The sequence below is a fragment of the Pteronotus mesoamericanus genome, unplaced genomic scaffold (assembly GCF_021234165.1).
Source record: "Pteronotus mesoamericanus isolate MK-2021 breed Mesoamerican mustached bat unplaced genomic scaffold, CSHL_Meso_final scaffold_31, whole genome shotgun sequence".
NCBI classification, from domain to species: domain Eukaryota; kingdom Metazoa; phylum Chordata; class Mammalia; order Chiroptera; family Mormoopidae; genus Pteronotus; species Pteronotus mesoamericanus.
Genome location: NW_026555312.1, coordinates 2,595,033 through 2,605,592, shown reverse-complemented (window position 1 = coordinate 2,605,592; position 10,560 = coordinate 2,595,033). Strand labels below are relative to the sequence as shown.

At 43.0% G+C, this 10,560-nt stretch overlaps 1 pseudogene; it reads right to left on the bottom strand.

The window, feature by feature from the left end:
- Positions 1 to 2,124: 2,124 nt before the first annotated feature.
- Positions 2,125 to 8,405, bottom strand: LOC129085753 (60S ribosomal protein L23a-like; annotated as a pseudogene).
- Positions 8,406 to 10,560: the final 2,155 nt, after the last annotated feature.

The window sequence follows — 10,560 nt, the reverse complement described above, 5'->3', positions numbered from 1 at the left end:
TCTTTACTTATCAGTCATTAATAAACTAACATGTATTGAGTATATATTAATATAAACCATCATTTATTTAGCCAATACTCTGCCCTAGGAACTAGGGTAGGTGTGAATTACTATACATTATCTGCAATTCTCCCAGCCCTGCAAGATAGATATTATTATTATTTTCAGAGAGATTAAGTTTCCTTCCCATTAGAGAAATAAGTAGCTCTACTCTGACTTCTATTGTTAAAGCCTTTGCCTTTCTTGAACTTCAAATCAGTTAAATTATATAAAATGTTCTCTTTTGTCTCTGAATTATCTTGCTCAATATTGTCTGTGACTCATTCATGTTGTTAATGGTATCAGTAATTCTTTATTGTTGCTTTGCATTTTTCCATTGTTTGAAATACTGAGTTAAGTTTTTTGTTCAGTTTGGAGATATTATGAATAAAACTGCTACTTAACATTCTTCTACATGTCTTTTGTTGATTTACCTGCAGGAGTAGAATAGCATATTTAGCTTTAATAGATACTCCAAAATCCAAAAAAGATTTCCAAAGTGTTTGTACCAACTTACCCTCCCACCAACAATCGAGGAGAGAGCCATCTGCCAATGTTTGGTTTTGTTATACAGAAGGTGGTAAGAAGTAAGGAAAAGAAAGAGTGGGGCAAGACAGTGGGGATTATTGACACTGGGGGAAAGCGGAGCAGGTTTAAATTTTAAATACAGTGGTCAAGATTTAAGCTTCTTTTTCTCTATTTGAGCAGGCAATATTCTAGCTACGTCATGAAGAAGGTACAGGAATGAGCAGTGCAAGCAAACGAGGAAAATGGTCTAGGCAGAGGGACGAGCTAGTGCAAAGGCTGAAAAACCTTGCGTGATCAAGTCCAAGTAACCGGCCAATGTGGAAGAAGAGCAGGCAATGAGGTGGAAAGCAATAGAAAGTGATATGAGACAGGCTAGTAGAGCCAAAGCGTACAGGGCCATTTAGGACACGGGGAGGGCTTTTGCTTTTACTCTGAGTGAAACGAGGAGCCACAGAAGGTCTTTAAGCAGAAGAGGGACATAATCTGGCTTCCATTATAAAGAGATAATTCTGGTTGCTGGGTTGAGAATAGACTTTAGGGTGGGAGCAAGAAGGCCAGTGCGTACGCTATTGCAGGAGGTAACGGAGACTTGAACCACGATCGGGGCAGTGGGCTTGCCGAGCGTGGTTAAATTCTGGATAGTCATCATTATTACTGGCATCAGCAGATTTATTATTAGCCATTCTATGCTCATAAAAATAGCTGCCATTTTTGGCCTCCTACTATTTCGTACTTTGTGTTTTAATGTCCTCATAAACTAAAGCTCAGAGATGTTCAGCAACCTCCTAAAGGACACGCATCTCATTAGGGGAAAACCTATGGCTCAATTTTAGCTCTAGCAGGTGTCAAAATTAATGCTCCATCACTAGATCCTGTTTCCTTTTTGCCTAACCCCGTGCCATGTACATAATGGGAGAACAATATCTTTATTTGAATTAATGATATCACTTACTTGAACTTGCTAAGATTAAACTATGTGTTTGCTTCTGAGATTCTAAACATTTTATTGCTTTATTTTTATATTAACTTTCCTTTTTTGGTATACAGTTCTCTGAGTTTTAACGCATGCATAGGTTTGTGTAACCACTACCACAACCAGGATACAGAACATTGTCATCACCCTGTCCCCCTGCCCCAGCTTTGTTCTCTCATGTTGTACCTTTGTAGTAAACTTCCCCAAACCTTAATTCCTGGCAACCACTGATCTGATCTTTGTGAATGGGGAAGCTTGGAAGATTCTCAAACAGAGAACATAGACAATAAAACAATGAGTGTTCTCTCTCATGGCTGGTGGGGCTCAACAGGTTGGGTGTTTTCCCAAAAACCGAAAGGTCATGGGTTTAATTTCTAGTCGAGACTCTTGCCTGGGTTGTGAGTATGGTCCCCAGTCAGGGCGCGTGCAGGGGGCAACCAGTTGGTGTTTTTCTCTCACACCAATGTTTCTCTCTTTCTCTTTCTCCCTCCCTCTTGAGAATCAATAAAATAAAATTTTAAATTAAAGAGAAAAAAAACCAATGCATGTCTAGAGGACACATTTGGAGCAAGGTGCATAATGGATTAGACACAGAAGCTGGGGCAGAGGATCCAGGGAACAAACCACAGCAGCACAGCTAAGCTATGGGGTGACATGGTCAGCGCGAGGGTGGGAACAATGAAGAGATCTGTGTCTTCTGGGAGAGCCAGCCGAGCCTGCAGAGCCCTGGAGCCCTCGAAGCTTGTTAGCACCTCAGCCACGGCCACTAGAGGGCTTCCCCGCCTCGGCTGGAGCCCAGGCTGCCTCACACCCGGGGAGGGCAGTGCTGCTGTTTAAAATCCCATTCAGGCTGAAAATGCTAAGAACTGTATGATTTCACTCATATGTGGGATATAAAACTGAAAGTCATTGACACAGATAAGAGGATGGTGGTTACCAGAGAGAAGGGGGTGGAGGAGAGTAAAGGGTAAAGGGGATCAAATATGTGGTGATGGAAGCTGATTTGACTTTCTGTGGTTGGCCCACAATGCAGTATACAGACCATGCATCATAGACTTGTACACTTGAAACCTAGATGCTCTTATTAATCAGTGTCACTCCAATAAATTTAATTGAAAAATAAAAAAATACAATGTATGACTTAAAAAAATCCAAGTCAGGCTAGTGCCTGGAACGCTTCATGGGAGCTTCGGTTTAGAAGAGTTGATCTTCACTGGAAAGTTTCCCACTTTCTTGACAACAGCAAGAAACGTGGCCTAAGATATAAGGACGAATTACAGAGCAGGTACGCTGGCGGCCTGGGGAACAGGAGGGCAGGAGGAAGAAACAGCTGCCTACAAAATGCCAGCAGCAACCAGCAGCTGGCCCTGGCTCCAAGGGACTGAAGTTCCAGAGATTCCAAATGTCTTTCTCTGCTTGCGGTCGGTCATGCAATTGGACCAGCAGTTGTTTAAGTTTCTCTGCCAGTTCCAGGTCTGAATGGAAAGAGAAGTTACCCTAGGTGCCCTAGCCAGCCAAACCCCAACCTGACCTCTGGCTGGAGCAGGGTGTGTGTATGCACATAGGTGGTATGTGTGCCTGGGCGAGTACATGTGTGTGTACATGTGTGGATGAATGTGTGTGCGCGCATGAATTTGAACATTAAGTGAGCAAATACCTGCATACACATGTGGGTGCATATGTGTGCATATGTGCACATATGTGCATGCCTCTAAGAGTGTGGTGCATGTGAGCAGGCTTCCACGTGCTTGTGTGTGCCTGCTCTGCAGAGGGAATGTTAATGTTTGTTGCTTGGCTTCAACCCAAAATGGAAACAAATAATGAGGTGAACGGAAGTGAACTGGAGTCTCTGCTTCTATTACACTAATTAGCCCACATCAGTTGTGATGGAGAGGAGATACAATAGATACAAATGAGGAAAGGATGATAATCCCGGGGACCTGGGTTGTACAGGGAAACTGGGAAGCCACTCATGAGTCCTGTTGGGCAGAAAAGACCGTTTCAGAAGCCCAGGTGCCTGAATCAGGTGAGGTGAGTGAGTCACTCCTGCCCTTAGACAAAGACCTGTGCATCATCCCATCCAGGCCAGCATCTCTTTAGAGTCGTATCATACAAGACCACTTCACTCTTTGATGGGGCGACAGCTACCTACCTCACTCTCCCCAGGGCAGTTTTCTTGTTCTTTGTGTCAGGCTGGCCCCTGTCCATATTTCTCAGAGATGCGCTCAGAGCCCTCTTACTCACCAGCTGCTCAGACAGACCTGGCTTCCACCTGTGTCTGCACTGATTCATGTTGCTTTCTCCCCAGGCTATCCTTTTTCTGCCTGAAAATGGTTGGAAGCAAATGGTGAAGGCAGAAGCACAAACTATTTTCTGGCCTGGTGTGAAGGAGCTGCTCCTTCATCTCTAAACCTGTGTATAGATTTTGTATGAGTGGGAGGGAAAGATGGTAAAAGAAAGTGACTTTAGAGACCCCTGAGGCAGGCCTTCCCCACCAGTGATAGCAGGGGTCCCTGTCTGGGGGCTCCCCACAGGCCCAGCTCACATAGGCTCCAAAGATGCGGGTTCATTTGGGGAATGACTGTCCCTCAAATTGCCAAAGTCCATGACCTGGTCTCAGAAAACAAGGTCTCCCCTGACCTCTCACAGCCCCTTTTGAACATGCCTTGGAGGGCACCTTACCCTTTGAGCAGCATGGCTCTGAGAACTTTTTATGAATTTCTCCAAACATAGCAAGTGTTCCTCACATTGTATGCTTGAAAGTGTGTGTGTGTTGGGGTGGGGCGGGGGGAGTTTCATTCTATTCACATCCTAATGAATCTAGAGACTGACCGCTTCTTAGAAAACATTGTTCATTACACTTCTGGTTCATTGATAGTCCCTGTTCTTGTTTGTCCCTTCAGGACACAAGTGGCCCAGGCCTGGCTTTCTTTCTAATGCAGCTAATTCTTTTTTTCACCTTTAAAAGTTTTATTTTAAAAAGTGAGATATACTTGACATATAACATTATATTACAGTTGGCCTTTGAACAACACGGGTTTGAACTGTGCAGGTTCACTTACGTGTGGATTTTTAAAAATAAATACTGTGCATACATTTTCTCTTTATGATTTTCTTAACATTTCTTTTCCCTAGCTTGTGTTATTGGAAGAATGCTACATAAAAAATATGTGTTAAGCGACTATTTACGTTATTGGTGAGGCTTCCAGTAACAGTAGGTATTAGTGGACAAGTGTTTTAAAATTATATTTTATTGATGACACTATTACAGTTGTACCAATTTTTCCCTTTGCTCCCCTCTGCCAGGCACCCCCTACTTCATGGGCGATCACCACAGCATTGTTCATGTCCATGGGTCATGCATGTAAGTTCTTCGGCTACTCCATTTCCTATGCTGTACTTTACATCCCCACGGCTATTCTGTACCTACCAGTTTGTACTTCTTAATCCCCTCACCTCCTCACCCATTACCCCACACTGTCTTCCCACCTGGCAACCTTCAAAATGCTCTCCGTGTCCATCTGTCTCCTTTCCTCTTGTTTGCTTAGTTTGTTTTTAGATTAAGATGTTGATATGTGTATATTTATTGCCATTTTATTTTTCATAGTTTTGATCTTCTTTTTCTTAAATATGTCCCATTATAATTTCATATAATAATGGTTTGATGATGATGATGAACTCCTTTAGTTTTTTTGTCTGGGAAGCTCTTTACCTGTCTGCCCTTCGATTCTAAATGATAGCTTTGCTGGGTAGAGCAATCTTGGCTGTTGGTCCCTGTTTTTTATGACTTTGAATATTTCTTGCCAATCCCTTCTAGCCTGCAAAGTTTCTTTTGAGGAATCAGCTGACAGTCTTATGGGAACTCCCCTGTAGGTAACTATAGGGGGCTGCTTTGAGTGGTATCAGGAACTGTAGCCCTGAGCAAGCTGGGGCCTGGGAAAGGGCCCATAAGTCTTGGCCAGAACACCGGTAATGCCAGAGGCATTATCAAGACCTGATAATGACTCCAAGGACCCCCGGGGGAAATCAGACTTTGCAGTATCTTGCACTCCTTGAAGCATGCTTTGTTTCTCCCTCCAGCTCTGTTAATCTTATACCAGATAACCAGATCAAGGCTGGGAAAGAAATTTACAAAACTCCTGGATCTTGACTCAGAACCCACCTGGTGCCATAATGTTTGCTCAACTCTGACCCGAAGCATTTTGGTGTGTTTCTGTCATTGTCATCTTTAAACAATATCTATTCTCTGTAAACTGAAGCTGCTGATGTAGATAGACTACCTATACATTCCTGCTGCCTATCCCCCACCTGCAATCCTCTCAATAAAAGCCATTGAGCACAGGGGCTCAGGACATTCTGCACTAGAGGGAATCACCATCCCCTTTTCTTGACAGACAATTGGTGTCTGGAATGACTCATTATTTCATTCACAGTGAATCAGTGGACTCCGCAGGGTAGAGTCCCCTACAGGTAACTAACTCTTTTCCTCTTGCTGCTTTTAAGATACTCTCTTTATCTTTAAGCTTTGGCATTTTAATTATGATGTCCTTGGTGTGGGCCTCTTCGCATCCATCTTGTTTGGGGCTGTCTATGCTTCCTGGATTTGCATGTCTATTTCCTTCACCAAATTAGGGAAGTTTTCTTTCATTATTTTTCAAATAGATTTCCAATTTCTTGCTCTTTCTCTTCTTCTGGCACCTCTATGATGTGAATGTTGGAATGCTTTTAAGTTGTCCCAGAGGCTCCTTACGCTATCCTCATTTCTTTGAATTCTTTTTTATTCTTGTTGTTCTGATTGGTTGTTTTGTTCCAAATCATTCATTTGAGTCTCGGCTTTATCCACTCTACTGTTGTTTCCTGCCAATTGTTCTTTATTTCAATTAGTGTATCCTTCATTTCTGACTAGATGTGTTTTATGCTGCTGAGGTCTTCACTAAGTTCCTTGAGCATCCTTATAACCAGTGTTTTGAACTCTACATTTGATAGATTGCTGCTTATCTCCATTTTGTTTAGTCCTTTTCTGGAGTTTTGATCTGTTCTTTCATTTGGACCATGTTTCTTTATCTCCTCATTTTAGCAGCCTCCCTGTGTTTGGTTCTACGTGTTAGGTAGAGCTGCTATGACTCTCTCTCTTGGTTGTGTGACCTAATGCAGTAGGTGTCCTGTAGGGTCCAGTGGCACAGCCTTCCTTAGCACCCAAGCTGCATACTCAAAGAGTGCCTTCATGTGGGCTGAGTACACCCTCCTTTTGTAGTTGTGCCTTGATGCTATTGGCAGGTCAATGTGAGGGATTTACCCAGGACAGTCAGCTGCAAAGACTAGCTGTAACCTCTGACTCCAACCTCCACTCTCTGTGGAGGATCAGTTGTGCAGGGGCAGGGTGGTGGCGTTATGAAGTGGTGTGCAGCTGTCCACTAGATGCACAGGCCCTGGGGTTTCCCAGGTGGTGGAGGCCAAGGTCAGCCCCCACATGTGTTCTGCCCAGGGCCTCCCTACCTGAGCTATAAAGCAATCTGAGATGGCTGCTACTTGTGCTGGGCTTGGAGATTCCCAGGTGGAGCCAAGCTATGAATCTAGGTTGGATGCTGCTAGAGCTGGGCCTGGATTGCTGAGCAAGAGGTATGGGGGCTGGGGGTTTGCTGGGGCTGGCTGTTGCTTGTTCGATAGGATTTAGGAAGTTGTGAAATATGAACCAAGACTAGCCACTTATATGAAAAAGGCACAGTTAACAATTTGTATGGGCCCATGAGTTGGGTGTGATAGACTCTCAGGGGATTTCCAAGGTGGGGCAAATATGTTAGCCAGGTTGATGAAGTCTTGGATATGGCACTCGCTGCTAGCTCCGTGGCTCTGGGGCTGGGGGGAGGGCTCAGCAAAGGGACAATGGCCTCTGCCTACCTTTCTGTCTGAGAGAAAGCTGTTCGCCAGCTCCTGCTTCGATGCCAGACACTTCAGTTCCTCCTTGTGCGCCACTGGTGTCTTTCAAGCTGCTAACTTGGTGCTGGAGCTCAGAGGGAGTGAGTCTGAGTAAGTCCATGTGTGGGTTCTTTAAGGGAACTGCTTGAGACTCCAGAAATTTCTACCACCGACTCAATCCCCACAGGTTCTTGGAGCCAGAAGTTATAGGGACTTATCTTCCTGGCACTGGAACCCTTGGCTGGGGGCCTGTGGGGCTGGGTCTCTTTGCTCCTGAGCTATCCCTCCCGAATTTTTATCCACTGCACTTGGGTGTGGGACTAGTCCATCCCATATCTGTGCCCCTCCTACCAGTGTAGATGGGTGTGGGTTCTTTAATTTTGTAGTTGTCAGACTTACTTTCAACTCGATTACTTTTTTTTTTTAAGTATAAAATTTTTATATTTAGAATTAGCCAGCTGGCTGGCCTCAGTATAGATGAACCCAATTTTCTTGGTAATATCCAAAGCATTATAGCCTGGAGCAGTCAAATACATGTCTTCTTCCCTCCATCAGGCCTGATCAGGGTGTGGACCTTGGCCAGGTCAGTGTCATAGAGCTTCTTCACAGCCTGTTTGATCCGGTGCTTGCTGGCCTTGATATCACAATGAACACGAGTGTCTTATTGTCTCCTATCTTCTTCATGGCTCACTCGGTAGTCAGGAGGAACTTGATGACAGCATAGTGGTCAAGGTTTTTTCTCCTAGAGGTGCTTTTCCAAGAATATTTAGGCTGCCTTCAGAGCCACACTGTCTTAAATCTCTGGAAGGTGGGTGATGTGCTGATCTTTTTTGTGTCTGTGGCTATGGATGCCTTTTAACACTGTATTCTTTGCCTTGAAAGCTTTTGCTTTGGCTTTGGATTTGGCTTTGGGAGTGGCAAAGGTTTCCTTCTTTGCTATGGGTGCCATCTTTGTGAAAAGTCAACTCAATTTCTAACTGTTCTATATTTTAGTTTTTCTACATTTTAGTTGTAATTTTGATGTGGTTTGTGTGAGGAGGCCAGCCATGTTTACCTACGCCATGAGGGGAAGTCTGCAGCTATTTCTTATAGTTTGCTAGATTAAACAGCGTTAGGAGTTCTCAAACTTTAGTAAGAAAAAAAACCTGCCAAGGACTTGTTTTAAATGCAGATTTCCCAGGTCTCACTCAGATCACGATTTTTGAAGTGAAACACAGGTACTTGTATTTGCGAAGGCCTCCCCTGTCCCTCCTCTTTCCCTCCCCGCCCCAAGGTCTTGAGTCAGGCGGTCCACAGAGCATGTAAACATGGTTATGAAGGATGTCTGGGATCCATTTTTTTAAAATAGTGTTGAATTTTGAGAGTTCTTATGTATTCTAAACTTAGGCCTTTTTGGATATGTGATTTGTGAATATTTTCTCCCAATCCCTAATTTGCCTTATTAGTCTTTTTACAGAGTCTTTTATAGAGCAAAAGTTTAAATTTCAATGAGGTCCAATTTATAAATTTTTCTTATTATGGAGATCGTGCTTTTGATATCAAGTCCAAGAACTCTGCCTAGTCCTAGACCACGGAGATATTCTCCTATGTTCTCCTTGTTTTCTAGAATTTTTATAGTTATATGGTGAGTCTATGACCCATTTTGAGTTAATTTTTGTGTTAAGTGTAAGGTTTAGGTCCAGCACCATTGACAAGGCTATTTCTCCTTCACTGGGTTGCTTTTACTCCATTGTCAAAAATTGATTGACATATATGTGTGGCTCTGTGTTTGAGTTCTTATTCTGTTCCACTGGTCTGTGTGTCTCTTCCTCTTCCCTACATCAATACAACACTGTCTTGATACTGCAGTTATATATTAGACTTTAATATTGGGAAGAGTGTCTCCTCCCAAATCCTGTTTCTCACGATTGTTTTGGCTATCTTAGGGCCTCCGCCTTTCCATATAAATTTTAGAATAAGTTTGTCTAGGTCTGCAAAGAAACTTGCTGAGTTTTCAGTAAGAATTGCATTAATATGAATCATATTTAAGAAAAGAATATTTTTTTCTTGCCACAGAATTTCTGGGGAGCAAGTTTTAAACAAAGCAGCTCTAAAGTCTTACATTGTTGAAGGTTTCTTGTCCGGGATATATTTTTACTTTCCAGCCAACACAACTTCTTTTCTGGCAACAGAGAAAAACTCTGCATGGAAAAGTTAGGGTTCTGGAGTTGGTGCAAGATTCACTAATAAATTGTTCCATCTAGAATCCTGGAATCTAAGGAGACTCAACGCTCTAAATTGGCTCCTTTGGGGCCCGCAGTAGCTTTTTGGGATTTATGCACTTTGTTTTAGGAAAACAAAATCGAGATGTCTTAAGAGCAGTAAGCTGTTCTTTCTTGAGTCTGTGAGAACCAAGTGTTTTCTTCAGTAAAATTGATTCTACTTCACCAGAGAAGGAAGATTTAATGAACTTGAGGGATTATTAAAAATGTACTGCTCACCAGCATTGTCATGAGTCACTCAGAGGTGCAGGGAAAGAAGTGGCGGTGGCGTGACAAAGGCTGGTTTTGTAGGTCTCTGAGTGTCCCCCTCTGCTCTTCACTCCTCTTCTTTCTCTTCGTATTTTCTATCCATTAGAGAACAAACTGTCAGCAGTAGAGCCTCCTGTTTTTGTGTCCCTTTCTTCTGTGTACCACTTCCTCTTAGTCACGCCCTTTAGTTCTCTAATCTACTGTCTTATTTTTAGTCAGTGACCCGGATATTTGGCATGTTAATCTTTATTTTAGTTAACACCAGATGAAATAGATCCAATTCCACATCTGTCCTCATCCAAAGTTGGCCCCAAACTAACTTTTAAAAAAATCTCTGAATTCTTCCCTGGCCAGTCTAAATTATGTGTGTCCCTTTAGTAGACTGGTTTATACTGCCTTTTGTGATGGGTGTCTCATCCTGATGGCTTCAAGCATTGTTAAAGAAGCCTTTGATAAGAGGTACTACTTACCTGGAGTTTGCCCTCAGAACAGAGGATCTTGGCTACTGGTGACAGTTTTGTGTAACCCAGATGCCTTAAAGGTTATTTAACTCTGAATTTTTTAGAGGCGTTCAAAAGCTTTATGGAGATTGCA